Source organism: Mustela nivalis, assembly GCF_964662115.1.
Source record: "Mustela nivalis genome assembly, chromosome: 4".
NCBI classification, from domain to species: Eukaryota; Metazoa; Chordata; class Mammalia; order Carnivora; family Mustelidae; genus Mustela; species Mustela nivalis.
In genome coordinates this window covers 103,024,434-103,042,878 of record NC_139023.1, presented here as the reverse complement: position 1 = coordinate 103,042,878, position 18,445 = coordinate 103,024,434, and the positions used below count along the sequence as shown (strand labels likewise).

At 35.7% G+C, this 18,445-nt stretch overlaps 1 long non-coding RNA gene across 1 annotated transcript; it reads left to right on the top strand.

The window, feature by feature from the left end:
* Positions 1 to 238: 238 nt before the first annotated feature.
* Positions 239 to 17,807, top strand: LOC309863797. The gene is made up of 4 exons (XR_014311266.1): positions 239 to 399; positions 2,310 to 2,380; positions 5,763 to 5,852; positions 17,576 to 17,807. It is a non-coding gene; the product is annotated as an uncharacterized lncRNA (long non-coding RNA).
* The last annotated feature ends 638 nt before the right edge of the window (positions 17,808 to 18,445 follow it).

Sequence of the window (18,445 nt, the reverse complement as noted above, 5' to 3'; positions counted from 1 at the left end):
AATCATGCGGAGAAAGCCATGAATTCCATGCTTTGCTTTCTCCTCCTCTGTAATTCTGCTGTTCTCCTTGGTAAGTGAACTTGGTCTTGGCTGGATTTCTTGTTGATCTTCTGGGGGAGGGGCCTGTTGTAGTGATTCTCAAGTGTCTTTGCCCAAGGTGGAATTGCACCACCCTTACCAGGGGCCAGGCTAAGTAATACACTCGCTTTTGGAAGCTTTTGTTCCCTGAATGCTTTCTGTAGAGTTTTGGAGGACGGGAATGAAAATGGCAGCCTCCCAATCTCCAGCCCAGAGGAGCTGAGAGCTCGGGGCCCCACTCCTCAGAAAAGCACTCAATCACTCTCATCTCCCTGGCCTCCGGCCACTCTCTGAGCTCACCCAACCTGTGACCGGTTCAAGGTAACACCGAGTTGAGGGCTCACTCCTCAGCTCTCTCTCTGTAGCTGGCTTCCCTGCTCTAATGCCTGCGAGCTCTGCAACACTCAGACACCCCCGATCATTTTGTGACCCCACAGCACCTGGGCTCATGCTGACCCCAGGTGGGCTTCACCCTGTTTTAGCCTCTGGAGTGATGTCCCTCAGTGGAACAGACTTTTAAGAGTTCAGATTTTGTGCTCTGTTGTTCTGCAGCTTACCAGGAGCTGCCCTCCCCTCCCGCCGTGGTTTATCTTCCCATTGCTTTGGAATCATTTCTCCGCCGGTCCTACCTTTCCAAAAGTGGCCAATTTTCTGTTTCTGGAATTGTTGCTCTTCTTCTGTTTGATCTCCTGTTGGATTTGTAGGTGTTCACAATGTTTTGATAAGATATCTAGCTGATCTCCTGCTCCCTGATGTCATCTCAGCCTGCTACTTCTCTGCCATCTTGAATCCTCTCCCTGGGTCATGGGATTGAACTCCATGCCCATCAGGGAGTCTGCTTGAGATTCTCTGTTTCTCTTTCCTTGTCTTCCTCCCCCAACCCACGCTCACATGTGCATGCTCTCTCTCTCTAAAATAATAAATAATACTTTTAAAAAAAACCTATTTTCTTTACAACAGCATTTAAAATAGTAAAATACCTAGGAATAAATTAAACCAAGGAGGTGAAAGACTGAATACTATACTGAAAAGTTCACAATATTGCAAAAAGAAATTAAAGGAAACCTAAATGAATGGAAAGACATCCCATGTTTATAGAGCAGAAGACTTGCTAAATGCAATACAAAACCCAAAGCAATAAGATTCAATATTTATTATGAGTTACATGCAAAGATTCTCAATGTCATTGAGTGTTGCAGGTAAAACACCCACTATGATTGTATGTTTGTCTATTTCTCCTTTTAACTTTGTCACACTGATTTACACCTTCTTAAGGATTGTGTTATTGGGTTGTACAAATTTAGGATTATTATATCTTTCTGGTGAATTTTAACTTTAAATATTTTTGGCATCTTTCTTTATGTAATTCTTTTTTGCCTTGCCATCTACTTTTCTCATATTAATAATATATCTAAACAATTTTCCTTTTAATGTTTATATGAAACATAAATATTTTCATCTTTTATTTTCATTCCATTTACATTATAATAAGGTCTATACTTAAAAGAATTGAAAATAGAAACTCAAAAGATTCTTGTTATCAATGTCTAATGAAGCATTATTCACAATAACCACAAGGTAGAAACAATCCAAAGGTCCATCAACACAGAAATGGATGAAACAAATATGGCATATATAAACAATATAATATATTCCAGCCATAAAAAGGTGTGGAGTACTGATCTATGTCACAACATGGATAAACCTTGAAAACATTATGCAAAATGAAATTAACCAAATACAAAAGGACAAATATTGTATGATTCCACTTAAATGCAGTATCTAAAATAGGCAAACTCATAGAGCCAGAGAGTAGATTAGGGGTAGATAAGAGGGAAGGTATATTAGAAAGATTACCAAGACCTAGGAAGAGGAGGAAATGGAGAATTATTACTTTATTGCTGTAGTTCCTGTTTAATATGAAGAAAAAGTTTCAGAAACAGTAGTGAGGATTTCACAATATTGTAAATGTAATGGATGCCATTGAATTATATCCTTAAAATGGTCAAATCTTCTGTTATATATATATTGCCACAATAAAAATTTTTTATTAAAAAAGGAAGTTTAAAAATGCTTAATCTAAAGAAGGGAAGAGATATATAAGTTGTCTGAATGCTTTGAAGAGCTCTTTGTGTGGATGTAAGGAGATGTTCACAGTGAAAATCTCTAATAATGGAAATTCTATAGAATACATTTAGATTTTAAATTCTAACTTTAATTTACAATTACAGGTGGAAAGGAATATAGAGATGCATACACACACAAATGTGCAACTTACACTCTCTTCAAAATGGTATCTTTGGTATGCTATGAAATTATTTCTTCCTTTATCATTTGCAGAGATTTTTGGGGGACGGGGAAAGTAACAAAACTTATTTGCTGTCAAGTTTGGTAATAAAGGAAGATAGGTGAATTAGATAACATAATTTTTGGATAAAAAGGAACTAACAGTTTTTATAACTCAAAGGGGTTATTCTATAGCATTGAGGACATTAGGAGAAAGAAGGGAAAATAGAGGGGGGGGAACTAAAAGGGGAAGATGAACCATGAAAGACTATGTGCTCCAGGGAACAAACTGAGGGTTTCAGAGGGGAGGGGGGCCAGGGGATGGGTTGGCCCCATGATGGGTATTAAGGAGGTCATGTATTACATGGAGCACTGGGTGTTATAAGCAAACAATGAATCATGGAACACTACATCAAAAATTAATGATGTACTCTATGGTGACTAACAACATAATAAACATAATAAAATAAAAAGAAAGGAATTATTCTGGGGCAGTTCCACGTAAGGAGCTTCTTAGAAGAAATTTAGCATAATTTGATGACTAGAAGATAAATATTCACTTAATATGTTTGTATCTGACATTGTTAAAAATAGAATTTATCAATATGCCTAGGGATATAGTTAAAGACAGGGAATTTTACTAAAATGTTTTAGAGAGAATTCTCAACAATGTGGGTATATTTGTCAGGAACCAATTAGGAAAATAGAAACCAGCCATGAATTTTAAACACAAGAGATTTAATGTAGAAAATTGGTTACAAAGATGTTGGATGGTGGAAGAACTACACATAGAGGCTGAAGAAACTCATAGATGAGTTACTGTGAGGGGTTACTATTCCTGGGACTGAGGAAACTAGAGAAAAAGGGCCGTGTGGATAGCATGTAGACTTCTTAAAGGAGTTTTCTTGAAGTTGAGTTTTCTTTTTAGAGGTCAAGATACCCTCTTTTATATTTGAGTTTAAGAATAATAAAAATGGGTAATGATTATTTCCTTATAGCAACAATGACAATAACAGCATCACTTTGGTGTTACACTACAGTCAATTTTATACAAATGAAGACATTCATCTCTCCTCAAAAACTGACGGTTTGGTGCCCTGAGGGACTCCCAATGGCTAATTTTCAATTTCAACTTTCAATTCAGTGGGGCAACCGTTTGTGAATTTTAATATGTATATTATTAATGTCTTAGGAAATCACAGTATTACATTAATTGAAGACTTTCATCCCAAAGACAGGATTTGAAATAATCGATGCCTAATAATTTTATATGCATAAACACTTCAGTCCAAGCATATGGGGGAAAAATCATCAGATGTGTAAACAACAAAAATATGTAGAAATACATACAATTTGGCCAAACTACTCTTATTCTACAAATGTGCTAGGTTTCGTTGTGTAATCTTCATTTAAAGGTTCGCATTACAATGAGGGGATTATAATGCATTTCCATCATTTCATTTCACACTATACTAGGGTTTGCATGCTTGCATGCTACAGTATAGTGACTGGGTGCAGAAATATGGTTTTCATATTTCAGTGAAGTACAAAAGAAAAGGCAATCCTCATGAAAATACAACGAATAGAAAAGAGAAGGTGTTTTTGCTCTAACATGTTAATGAAATGGGAATCTGCAGTTTTGTTAGTTCAGTGATGTGAAAAATAGAAAATCTGTATCATCTGACCTCAGAGGTCTTCTTTACATATGAAGAACCCCATGCAAAAAGCATATCTGACATTGAAAGCATGTGCTGTTTGAGATTCAGGCATTTGTTTGTATTCTTATCAGCTATTTTTTAAAATTTATTTGTATTCTTGTTTGCTTTTTTCTCTTTTGAAAATTTCATTTTGAGCATTAATTTTGTCTAATGGAGACAACCTGACATTAAACGTGAAGTAACAAACAGGATTTTTTTTTCAGAACGACACTTCCTTGAAAGAATAGCATTTAATAGTGTGCAAAGGGATCTCCTTTTCTCATGAAATTTTTCTGACATCCAACCCGATCATGTGTCTCATACAAAATTTCCTCCCCAGGTTTATGGGTAGAAGTTTAGGCTCACTCCATAATGTACTGAAAATATTTCCTAGCTCTGACCACTGAAAAGATTTAAATGACCAAATCATACCAACAAATACCTTAATGCCCATTGTGGCAGGCGTTATAAATGAAAATGATTAATTGGCATTGATAATATGTAAACTAAAAGGACCAATACATATATATAGATATTCAAAAATGAAACTAAGAAAACTCAGAAAAAATGAATAACCTTAAGATATGAGTCAAATAGGAGGCAATGGGAGCAGAAAAAGGTCGGACCATCTGCAAGAGTCAGGGAGAAACTGTGATGGGGCCACTGGCACTTTCACTCCAGCATTCGGTCAGCATAGTCTCTGGCCATAACATACGTATCTATACCTGGCTACTACAATGAAAATCAAAACATGATTTTCCTACCTTATGCCTGAAACCTTCTGCATTTATATTTATAAACAGCTTGCTGTACCTACATATTTTGTCCACAGAAAGTAAACTTTTGACTACATAATAGAAAAGTAAAGATCAGTTTTGGAGATTCTTCTTCTCTAAAAATCTAACCAAGATAACCATCTGATAGGAGAAGCAGGCTTTAGTACAGCCCTGAGTATAATAATTTCCTTGAAAGTTTTTTCGATTATGATATTTCATTAACTAAAATAAATTTAATTCACGATTGATCGTCTGTCTCTAAGAGAGAGTGGCTGGTTTCTCCTACAGGCTTGGGAATGTGCGCTTGCTAGTGGTTATTCCTGGTTAATGTGCAGATGATCTTGGTTCAGCTATGCCCAGTTATAACTAATATCAGGTCATAAAAGGCAATATTCATTAAGCAATATTGCTAATTTAAGAAATTTTTAAATTTGTAATTTTCAAACACATATAAAATAAGGAAAATAATACAGGGAATTGATTTATTCATTACATAGCTTTAAGAATTATCAAAACACAGCCAACAAAAGAAAACAAACAAACAAAAAACCACATTTTTAGAATCTGTAAATTATCCCCTGCCAGGTACTAGGGTGATTCTTGTTATTGGGCTTTTCATTGTTTCTAGACATTTTCATAATACAAAGTTAGGGAAAAATAAGTATTTTTTTTTTAAACTAAAGATTTTATATTAGAAAGTTTTAGATTTACAGATATATTGTGAAGACAATGCAGGGAGTTCTCATAACCCACACTTGAAATACCCTATTATGAAGAGTCTACCTTATTATGGTACATTTGCTATAGCTAATGGGTTAATATTGATCAATTATAATTAAGAAAAGTCCATGTTTTATTTAAACATTTATTCATAATGTCTTCATTTTTACCTTATGTACATTTTCTGCTCCATTATCTTATCCAGGATACCATGCATTCTGTTTGGTATGTTTCTTCAGACTTCCCTTGGCTGTGACAATCTCTCAGACTTCTCTTATTTGGATGACCTTGACAGGTATTTTGTGGAACATCCCTCAACTCAGATTTGTCAGCCGTTTTTCCCATGATAAGAGCTGGGTGGGTTTTTTTGAGAAAAGGAACCACAGTGAAAAAGTATAATTTTCATCACTTTATTATTAAGGATATATACTATCAACATGTTCATGCTGATTTTGATAAACTGGCTGAGATAATGTTTATCAGATTTCTCCAGTATGAAGTTACTCTTTATACACCAAAAACATAATCCATAAAGGAAAAATTGAACAACTGGATCTCATCAAAATAAGCTTTTTTTTTAAATTATTAACTTAATTATTTTTATTTGAAGTTTCTTTTTTTAATTAAATTTATTTATTTTCAGCATAACAGTATTCATTATTTTTTCACCACACCCAGTGCTCCATGCAATCCATGCCCTCTATAATACCCACCACCTGGTACCCCAACTCCCACCCCCCCCGCCTCTTCAAACCCCTCAGATTGTTTTTCAGAGTCCATAGCCTCTCATGATTCACCTCCCCTTCCAATTTCCCCCAACTCCCTTCTCCTCTCTAACTCCCCATGTCCTCCATGCTATTTGTTATGCTCCACAAATAAGTGAAGCCATATGATAACTGACTCTCTCTACTTGACTTATTTCACTCAGCATAATCTCTTCCAGTCCTGTCCATGTTGCTCATCCTTTCTGATGGAGGCATAATACTCCATAGTGTATATAGACCACATCTTTCTTATCTATTTGTCCATTGAAGGGCATCTTGGTTCTTTCCACAGTTTGGCGATCGTGGCCATTGCTGCTATAAACATTGGGGTACAGATGGCCCTTTTTTTCACTACATCTGTATCTTTGGGGTAAATACCCAGGAGTGTAATTGCAAGGTCATAGGGAAGTTCTATTTTTAATTTCTTGAGGGATCTCCACACTGTTCTCCAAAGAATGCACCAACCTGCATTCCCACCAACAGTGTAAGCTTTTGTGGGACATCTGGGTGGCTCAGTGGGTTAAAGCCTCTGTCTTAGGCTCAGGTCATGATCCCAGGGTCCTGGGATCTAGCCCCACATCAGCCTCTCTGCTCAGCGGGGAGCCTGCTTCCCCTCTCTCTCTGCCTGCCTCTCCACCTACTTGTGATCTCTGTCTGTCAAATAAATAAATAAAATCTTTTAAAAAAATAAGCTTTTGCTCTGAGAAAGACCATATTAAGAAGGTAAAAAAAAAAATAAGCTACAAAATGTGAGAAAATATTTACAGACTATGATCCAACAAAGGTTGAGTATCCAGAATACATAAAGAACTTTCAAAATTCATCATTAGAAATGATAATAATTTAATTAGAAATAGGCAACAGATGTAAAAATATTCCAACAAAGAGAATATTCAGAGGGTGCATGGATGGCTCAGTTGGTTAAGCATCCAACTCTTGATTTCAGCTCAGAGTCATGATCTCAGGGTGGTGAGATCTACCCTGCATCAGACTCCACACTCAGTGAGGAGTCTACTTCAGGGTTCTTGCTCTCCCTCTTCTACTCTCTCACATCTCTCTCTCTTTGTCTCTCAATAAGTAAGTAAATCTTTAAAAGAAAAAGATATTCAGATGTCACACAAAAATATATTCAACATCAGGGTGTTCAAGATTTCTCTTTTAGTACCTGTGATTCCTGGTCAACATGGTTCAAAGATTGAAGTTGTAGACCAGAGGAAGAGTGGTGGACAGGAAAGCAAAGTTTAGTGAGTGATAGTATAAAGCTCCTGAAGAGGGAGGGGACCTGAGAGGGTTGCCATTTTGGCATTTAAATTTAGCATTTCTTATGAGATTGTTGGTGGGCTGTTTTAATCTTATTAACCCTCCATGTGCCTGTCACCCAATCAGGTTTTTGTCTATGTGCTCATCTATCAGGTTGTTGCTAATGTGGAAAAGGGAAGAGGGCTCCTTTCAAGGTAATGTAGACCTGGGTGGGATCCTTTCCTTTTTTGAGTTGTTTTCTTTTAGGACAGGGGCCCCTTGCTCCTGTCTGCTTTTCTTTCAACTATCCTCTATTAAGGGTGCCTGGATGACTCAGTCAGTTGAGCAACAGACTCGATCTCAGCTAGGGTCTTGATCTCAGGGTCATGAGTTGAGGCCCTATGTTGGGCTCTGTGGTGGGTAGGGTGACTACTTAAAAGAAAAAAAAAGTTATTCAACATCATTAACCATTATAAAAATGCAAATATAAACTATAATTATAAACTAAGAAGTAAACTATCACTACACACCAAAAAATGATTACAATAATAAGTAGTGACAATACCAAATGCTAGCAAAGATGTGGAGAAGTTTAATCACTCATACATTTAGGGTGGGAATAAAAATGATCGTCATTCTCTCAAACACTTTTACTCTCTCTTAAAGCAAGCAATACCACACAACTCAGCAACTGCACTCTTGGGCATTTATCCTAGGAAAATTAAAGCTGATGTTCACACAAATACTAGTACATGAATGTTCAATAACATCTTTATTAATAATTGCCAAAAATAAAAAGGAAGAAAAAGACAACTGTCTTTCAATGGGTGAGTGGTTAAACCAAGTGTGGTCTATCCATGCCATGGAATATTAAATGAGAGGGAACAAACTATTGATATACACAACAACCTGTATGAATTTCCAGAGATTCGGCTGTGGGGCAGGGGGTGGGGGTGGAAGCCAATCTCAAAAAATTGTAGACTGTATGTAACTTTTAAAAATTTTATTAACATATAATGTGTTATTTTTATGCAACATTTTTAAAATGACAAAATTATAGAAATAAAAAACAGACTATTGGTTGCCAAAGGTTAATGAGGGGTTGGGGATAGGACAAGTAGGTTAAATTTTAAAAGGCCACCCTGAGGGACCCCTTTTGAGAAGTAAATTGTACCTTGATTGTATCAATGTCAATATTCTGGTTGTGAAATTTTACATTAGTTTTACAAAATGTTACCATTGGGATAAACCTGGTAAAGAATATATGAGATTCCTCTATTATTTTTTGCTCAACTGCCTGTGAATCTGGAATTACATCAAAATAAAAAACTTAGGGTTATGGACATTGGGGAGGGTATGTGCTATGGTGAGTGCTGTGAAGTGTGTAAACCTGATGATTCACATACCTGTAACCCGGGGGATAAAAATATGTTTATAAAAAATAAAAAATAAAAAAAAAATTAAAAACTTAATTGAGATACCTAATTTCTGTTTCAATTTTGGGAGGCAATGGATTATATAGAAGTGTACAGGTTAATATGCAGATGGTTAGTGATTGTCTAGTTGTCATTTTTTAGACATGGGGGAGGGGTAAAGGGAGAGAGAGAGAGAAACAATTTTTTTTTTAAGATTTTATTTATTTATTTGACAGAGAGAGAGAGATCATAAGTAGGTAGAGAGGCAGGCAAAGAGAGAGGGAGAAGCAAGCTCCCTGATAAGCAGAGAGCCTGATGCGGGGCTGGATCTCAGAACCCTGAGATCATGACCTGAGCTGAAGGCAGAGGTATAACCCACTGAGCCACTCAGGCACCCCAAGAGAAAGAATCTTAAGCGGGCTTCATGGGGTACGTGGGGCTGGATTTCACATCTCTGAGATCATGACCTGTGCTGAAATCAATAATCAGACTCTTAACGGACTGTCCAGTTATCATGACATCATTATGACAGTGCTTTCCCACATAATATTATTGCATTTGGGTCCTCCAATATTCTTGAGGTTTTCCAGGGCAGTGAGGTTATTTATGAACACTAGATTATATTGGAGAAGAGTTTCCTCATGTCTGTAAGTCAGCATTAAAGGAGAATAAAGTTGAAAGACTTAAGATTTTTTGAGCTTCTAGAAGTTATTATTGGACTTTTGGGAATTCTTGTTTATGGAGTGGTTTTATTGCTTATGTTGTTGTTGATGATGATGTGATGATGATGTTTTCCTTACTTGCACGACATGATGATTAAGCATCAAAGCAGGATGCTTCTTCTTCATGATATAAAAGGATATGTTAATGGCAGGACCACTATATGCCCTACAGTGAGTCCTACTCCAATTATTTCTAGGGAAATAATTTATTCAAATTTATGTTTGTTCAGGGTCTGTTTTTATTTATTAATTTATTTATTTTTCAGGGTCTGTTTTTAAATATTAACTTTATACCCTAGAAACTTTTTGACAAAAATTAAAATGAAATTCGAATCATTACTTAAAACCATAAAATCAGATAGTTGTTCCTCCTTATCCATGTCCAACTGGAATTGAATGTCATTTTTTTTTTCCTTCACTTGTCCACTAGCTTGCACTTGTCTGTTCACTAAACTTTCTCCTAAAATCTAGCAGATAGTTTTGGGAATACAGATTCAACTCATGTAACTCTCATTCTTTTTTTTTTTTTTTTAAAGATTTTTTCTTTATTTATCTGACAGAGATCACAAGTAGGCAGAGAGGCAGGCAGAGAGAGAGAGGAGGAAGCAGGCTCCCTGCAGAGCAGAGAGCCCGATGTGGGGCTCGATCCCAGGACCCTGGGATCATGACCTGAGCCAAAGGCAGAGGCTTAACCCACTGAGCCACCCAGAGGCCCCTGTAACTCTCATTCTTGACTAAAAGTGTGTATCCTGATAAAAGTTAGATTGTTTTATTGATTAGGCTACTTTATATTTTGCTGAATTAATTCATATATAACTATATAAAAATAGTTCTGTTTTCCAAGTGTTCATATTTTAATTTATTTAAACTAAAGATATGAGGGATGTTGGGTGGTTCAATCAGTTAAGTATTTGCCTCTGGCTCAGGTAATGGTCTCAGGGTCCTGGGATAGAGCCCCACATGGGAATCCCTATTCAGCAGGGAATCTGCTTCTCTCTTTCTCTCTCCCTCTGTCTCTCTCTCCTATCCCTGCATTGTGCTCTCTCTCTCTCAAATAAATAAATACATAATCTTTTAAAAAATTAATTAATTTATTAATTAAAGGTGTGACTAATGGTAAATGACAATAATCTCTAGATAATTCTTTTTTGCACAATGTAATTTCTCATACCAAGGACACAGATGGTTCTTGTGCAATATTCCTGACCATGCAAAGATTCCTGATAAATATTATCAAGTACTCTTACCTAGGAAATGTCTAGATTGATTTTGAATCCAAAATTTATGAATAAGGTTGGATGAGATTATAAGGCTATTTTCATTGAAATGTCAGGAATAATAAAATCATCTTCTAAAGAGGTCATTATTAAAATTCATGTTAAAATAGTAATATGGTTCCACTAGGAGACTATGTCCCTTTAATTGTAAGTATTTGAAACAAGTAAAAAATAAATATATCAACTAAACGTACATTTATATTTTCTAAATAAAGCTTCAAGGCCTTAAGCAGTTGTGCAAAGTATCATGATACCCATTCCTGATTAATGCCAGCAATATAGTCTGTCACAGTTTGAAAGAAGTCATTGCCTAAGGACCCTTGTCCATGCATTTCTTGCTGGAATAGCTAACTTTTTAATCCCCAGAGGTGAAGCTATAGGAGTCTCTGATGATTGTTTGTTTTTTCTTTCAGGTATGACCAATGCATTTTTTAAAAATATACTTATGGAAGTATATTTTGACCTACAAAATTTCCAAGTGAATATGTTAATTTTCATAGTTTTGAATTTAATATGCATAGACTTGAAAAGAGATCTCAATATTCCTTAGTCCACACAATTCTATTTAGTCTACCAAGTTATTCTGGATTCAGACTATTTTTCTCAATGTTTCAAAAATTACATTTAACTTATCATCCTTCATTTTCTTCTTTGTATCACCAGAATAGTGTCAAATTTCTAGCAATCCAAGACTTTATTTTCCTTTAACATTATAGGGTTTTGAATTTAAGCATCACATGCCTTGGTCTGAAATATCTTTGCTGGGCATTTGTCTGGAATCTCTTAGTTTCATGTTAATTGATTCAGTCATTCTCTCATTCATTCATTGATCCAGTATAAGTAATCTGACTTTCCCAATACAGTATTAAACTTCAGGAAAGTGCAATTTCTATTAAGAACCAATTGTGTGCATCTTACTATATTAAAAAATGCAGTAAAACTTCCCATATTTTAAATATGTTTATCAATTTGGTGTTAACCTGAAAGGTGTTAAATCTGTCAAAAATCATATGACAGAATTGTGAAAATCAGGGTATCACTGATGATTCCTAAGAGTGGAACACATTCATAAGATTTTTTAAACTGACAATAAAGAAGGATTCAAATTTTAAAAAATCAAAATTAAAAAATAAAACTGCTTATTTTAATGTAATTTACAGAGATATTATATGTTCTGACCTGTTATATAATCATGTTTCATCCTTAATAACTGTTACAAATTGGTGGGTCTTAGCATCACCTCAAAATGGTGCCACCTATCTCAAGAATTGAAATAAGAATAGATCATAGTGTCTAATCCATTGCAAGAACCCAAACTGTTAGCTACATATAAGTTATTACATAGTAAAAAGGAAATTGTCTTTTCTTTCTTAAAAATAGAGAGTCTAGTGGTACAGAAAGACATATCATTAAGTTTGTTTTTTTCAGGAAACTAGAGTTTTGTATGCATCAGATTTATTAGAAAGTCCTCTGGTTGCAATGATTAGGAATCAGCACTGGGCAGAAAGTGAACTCAAACTATAGTGCAGTTGCAACAGCAAACTTAGTCAGTCCCTAGAGTGTCCTGAAGCTTCGATGCCCCTTCAGAATTATCCCCAACTGGAGCAAATGGGCGAGGCCTTTGTACTTTTACATCAAATAGTTATTAAATGTGAGATTCCTTGGGGAAGAGGGTGAGAGAGTTTCATTCAGCTGAGAGCAATTCTTAGAGAGGGACACCGTTATAAATTGTCAACATCTAAACCTTCTCCCAGCTAGAAGAATAAAAGTCTCAGTCCTGGAGGGATACCCAAACAGTGCACTACAGAATCCCATCACACACATTTACAGATAATGTCAATATAATGATACCCACTAAGTTAGAGGTGTGAATGAACAAAGTACTTTCTGTGAAAACCCAGAGGAAAGAATGCCTGAATTTAATGAATGGAGAAAAGACTTCATGAAGGGGCTCATATTTGAGGTTGATTTTGAGTCCAGGAAAGGAGATAGGTTCTAGTTAATGGGATTAGAATGCACATACATTTTCAAAGGTATAAATATATGAAAAGTCTTAAGTCTTTAATAGATAATCAAATATCATTACTTCTTCCTAAAACAATACATCTTAATGTTCTCTCTGTTGAATTTTACATGAACTTGGACCCTAATGGTATTTTCTAAGTTTCTCTATTTCTATGCATCAGAGTTAATTCATATAATTTCATCATGAGAAACTTTTTAAAAAAATATTTTATTCATTTGTTTTAGAGGAGGGGAGGAGCAGGTGGAGAGGGACAAGCAGACTCTGTACTGAATGAGAGTCCCAATATGGGGCTTGATCCCACGACCCTGAGATCATGACCTGAGCTGAAATAAAAACTTGATTCAACTGATTGAGCCATACAGAGGCCCCAAGAAACACGTTTTAAACTCAGAAATCTGCAGTTGTTTAACCCTTTTCAAACTTCATAGAAATTCTCTATCTTCAAGTTGTCTATGAATCTCAGTACAAATCAAAACTGGTCCATTTACTATCCTGTTGACTGATATACCTGCTTACATCTAAGCTGATACTGCATAAAGTTTCTTCATTTGCAATATCCTTTCCCTTTTTCCATCAGACAGATTATCATCATTTTTTTTTAAAGATTTATCTATTTGTTTATTTGACAGAGAGAGAGATCACAAGTAGGCAGAGAGGCAGGCAGAGAGAGAGAGGAAGGGAAGCAGGCTCCTGCTAAACAGAGAGCCCAACGCGGGACTTGATCCCAGGACCCTGAGATCATGACCTGAGCCGAAGGCAGCGGCTTAACCCACTGAGCCACCCAGGCGCCCCAGATTATCATCATTTTTAACACATAAGTCCTGACACTGCTTCCTGATTCAAATCCTGGTTTAGCCATTTACTAAATCCTGGTTTAGTCATTTACTTTCGACAAGTTACTTAATGTCTCCATGTCTCTGGAGGTAACAGGAAGAGTAATACTCCAAAGTTTGTTGTTAGACTTAAGCACTTTAAAATGCTTGGTATGTGGTAAGTGTAATAAATGACCTGATCATTATCACCTTAACTTTTTATTCTATTATGTTGTCACTCTTTCAAAACAGACAGAAGCCCAACTCACATGTCCATTGTCAGAGGTCTTACATAAGTATCATAAAATTTCTACATAGACAGCACCCTTCCCCAGTTTTATTTCATGTTATTTCCATATATACTCAGCATCATTGTTCCACCTCTTGTCAAATATTCCATCAAAAATTTCCATACCATTCAAAAGGTCTGGCCATTTGTGCTAAATAATGTTGTCAGTTTGGTGTCACTTCTCCTGTCTAAAGTTGAGTGCTGTAGATTTAGGTTAGAGTTGGCCAAGAGAGCCATCTCATCAGATGTGGAAAGTGGAAGGGGAGCAGAAGACATTATTATCAGACATTTGAGGGGTCACAAATATAACCAGAAGGTCCAGATGTGTCCAGGAGGACCTCGTTTTCTTTTATCTCTTTGTTTTCTTTTGACTTCCTCCTCATCAACCAGTTTGTCTTCTAGGTTGGCAGTCTCCACAACCAATAGCACCCTAAGCCCATTATCCATGCATACTCCAAGGCACTGACAGCAGGTTCTTCAGAGGCAACAGCTTCCATGCAAGTAGTAGTGTCCATAGACTTGTCCATAACCTCACAGTAAAGGCTCCCACTTCATGCCTAGTCACCAAAACTCTGTCCTTTCCACCTACACTAAATTGATGTGGTTAGTGACTACATCTCCAATACACAAACTCCCCTTCCAGACCTTTATTCCCCCCATTTCTCTCACATTCATGTGAATTAATTTCTTATTCTAGATCCTTTATTCTCATAAAACTTATAATGGGTTGGTTTTTTGATTGAATTCTCATACATAACCATATGATAGACTGAGGAGAGCTGTACATAGTTCACATCCACAAGAAGGGCCTTCGGATACCAGTATGTTATATCTCCAGTACTATATTTGTCATACCAGGCCAGCCACAAACAAGAATAAAGCTCTTAGTCTTATAGTCCCTATCTTCCCAAGGGCCAATTATTCCTAATGTCTTTCCCTATAATATATATTTCAATGAACTGTGGAATTCCCAACTGATTCCCCCCAATTCTCCCAAACCCATGACTTTCCTCAATATTAATGGAGGCCAAATGGACTGCTAGATTGATATACTAGGAAACTGATGCCTTCCGCAAAGACAACAGTATTGAGTCCTCATTTATAATATAGTATAATATAGTATAATCTCCATTTATTCAGATTCTGGAAGGCAACTAGGTAACTTGAAAATTAACTAGTCCTTTCAAGATTTTTGTGTAATTTTTGTTAGCACATATTCACAGTAGGAACTAATTTAGTTGTCCTGCTAAGCATGTACACATCCGAGGTCATATTGAATGATCTGGGTGTTCAATGAAAACTTCATTCTGGCTAGTTGTGACTCAGAAACGATAAACTTTGTGTAATCTCAGTAAATGCTCAGGTTCCAGCTCTCTGGTAATTCTTCCCTACTACTACTTATGTATGGCTTGATATTCAACAACAGACTCAATTGTACATAGACTTTTTAATCGTTCTCTGTCCGGTATCTTTTTCTCTGGTATTTGCTCCATATTTCCAACTGCACTTATCTTCCTGAATCTCACAGCTCCCAACTCTGTTTGGGTTTTCCGTCCTTGCACTTCTGTTTGAAAATTGTCTAAAGGCCAAAAGCCAATGGAATTGCAAGAATTACCTGGTTTATTTCTCTTTTCTCAGGAATCACAGCCCTATGATACCTGTTACTAAATGTTTAAAAACAATTCTTTTAATATATTTTATCCAGGTTTTTAGTTGTTTATGGTAGAGAGGTTAAGTCTTGTTAGGTTTTCCCCTCAAGTCTATTAAGGTCAGAAATAGAAGGACTTCAGTCCTCTCTTTGAATCAAATCTCAGTGTCCTAAGTATTAAGTCTCTGCCCTCATTATATTTCACTGTTTTTGACATAGTTGCTAAATCTCAACTTTGTGAAACACTTCACTTGGCCTTTGGATACCACAGTCTCTTGGTTTTCCTCTGCTTTACTAGACACATTCTAATCCTCTTTAGTTGGATTTCACTAATCTTTAGAGCCTTCAGACATTAAATTTCTCAGAGTTTAGTTCTTACATCACTTCTTTGGAGACTTCATCTAATATGGCTTTAAATCTTTGGTGATTACAACAGTTAACTTCATGTGCCCACTTAGTCAACTTAGTCAAGCCACAAAAAGCCCAGATATTTGGTCAAACATTCTGGATGCATCTGTGAAAGTGTTTCGGTTCAAATTAACATTTGGATCCATAGATTGAGTAAAGCATATTGACTTCCCTAATGTGTGTAGCCTGCCTGAGTAGAACCATAGGCTGAGTAAGAGGGTTAGTTGGGTCTCCTGCATAACTGTTTGAGCTGGAATCCTGGTTCTTTCTGGCCTTTAGACTCAGATTAAAACATCAGCTTCTCCTTTGTCTCAAGTCTGTTTTCAGACTGGAATTCAAATCATTGGCCCTCCTGATTCTTGGACTGGGAGCTAGGTTTTCACTTTTCTGGGTCCCAGCTTGCTGACTTCAGATTTTGGGACTTCTCAGCCTCCATAATCATGTAAGCCAATTCCTTTCAATAAATCTCTCTCTCTACATATACACACACATTAATAAATATATAGGGGACACACACACACACACACACACACACACACACAAACATTCTGTTAGTTCTAATTCTCTGGAGAACTCTAATGCAGTGATGTCCCCAAAAATTTTATCTTAAGTCTGGACTTCTTGACAAACCCCAATCTTATATATCAGGGCTGCTAAATTGTCTGCATCTGTGTGTGCAATAGGTATCTCCAGACTTAATTAAATCTCTCTTCCCAGCTTCAACCTATTCCTCCTCCAATATTCTCCATCTCAATAAATGGTACTTCCATTTTTCCATTTACTTTGGAAAAATTATGAAATAATTTTTACTTTATTTCTCAGAAGCCCCAATGCAAATTATTAGCAAATTCTTTCTGCTTATGTTTAAAAGTGTTTTTTAAATGTTTATTTTTATTAAGCTACAACACATATAGTAAATTGAATAAATGTAAATTATATTTTTAGATAGGTATACACCTATATAACTATAATCCAAAATGATATATTTCCAAGAATCTTCTGTTTCCATCTGTCAGTAAACCCCTGATGTTAACCATTATTCTGATCTTTATGACCATAGATTAATTTTGCTTTCTTATAAAGAAAATTATACTGTAGGTAATCTTTCATTCCTGACTTAATTCACTTATCATTATATCAATAAGATTATCACATTCTTGCACATTTCAGTACTATGTTTTCCATGCTTTCTGGTGCTCACTGTATGAGTGAGTCATAATATATTTATGAATTCTTACATTTTGTTCTTTCAAGTTGTGGGCTATTATGAGTAAGGATATTATGATTTTATCTGAATATGTCCTTTGTGATTATAAGAACTCATTCTATGATATTATATATCCAAGAGAGAAACAGCTAAATCATAAGGTACATGCATGTTTACTTTAAAAATATATATTTTATTTATTATTTGACAGAGAAAGAAAGACCATGAGGAGGGGGGAGGAGCAAATGGAGAGGGAGAAGCAGACTCCCTGCTGAGCAGGAAGCCTGATGTGGGACTCACTTCCAGGACCCTGGGATCATGACCTGAGCTGAAGGCAGCTGCTTAACTGAATGAGCCATCCAGGCACCCCCAAGTTTACTTTCATTAAGAAATGCCAAAATATTTTTCTAAGTTATTGAATAAAATTATCCTCAGATTGACAATAGACTATAGTTGCAATTGCTTTATATACTTGTCGAAACTTAGTATTGTCAGTTTTTTTGGTCTTTTTGGTCTGCAAATTAAATTTGTGATTATCTGCTGATAATGATATCAAGCAACTCTATATATGTCAGCTAACCATTTTTGTATCCTTTATTTGTGTGAAGTATTTGTCCATTCTTGCTAATCTTTTAACGATGTTATCTGAATTTATTTGTTGTTAGAGTGTTTTACATGTAAAGGGAGGAGTCATTTATTGAATATATAAGTATATCAGATACCTCTACTAGTCTGTATGATGCTTTCACTTTCCTTTTTTTTTCTAAAGAGTTATTTTAGGAACAAGAATACCTGAGTTACATTAATTTCAGTCATCATCCAAGACTCAAATATAATGATAAAATTGTTTATATGGGTCTTATCATGCAAATTTCTGATGCTTTCACTTTCTTAACGGTGTCTCTTGATAAACAGAATTTTAAAAAAATCAATCTCCTTTTATGGTTTAAGTGATTTTTACTTGCCTTAAAGACCTCTTGAAGTTTGATTGCTTAGTTTTCATTTTTAGGTTTATGACCCATCCCCAAATTTGTTTTGTATATCTATATATTGTCAAGGTTCATTTATTCTCTTGCAAATA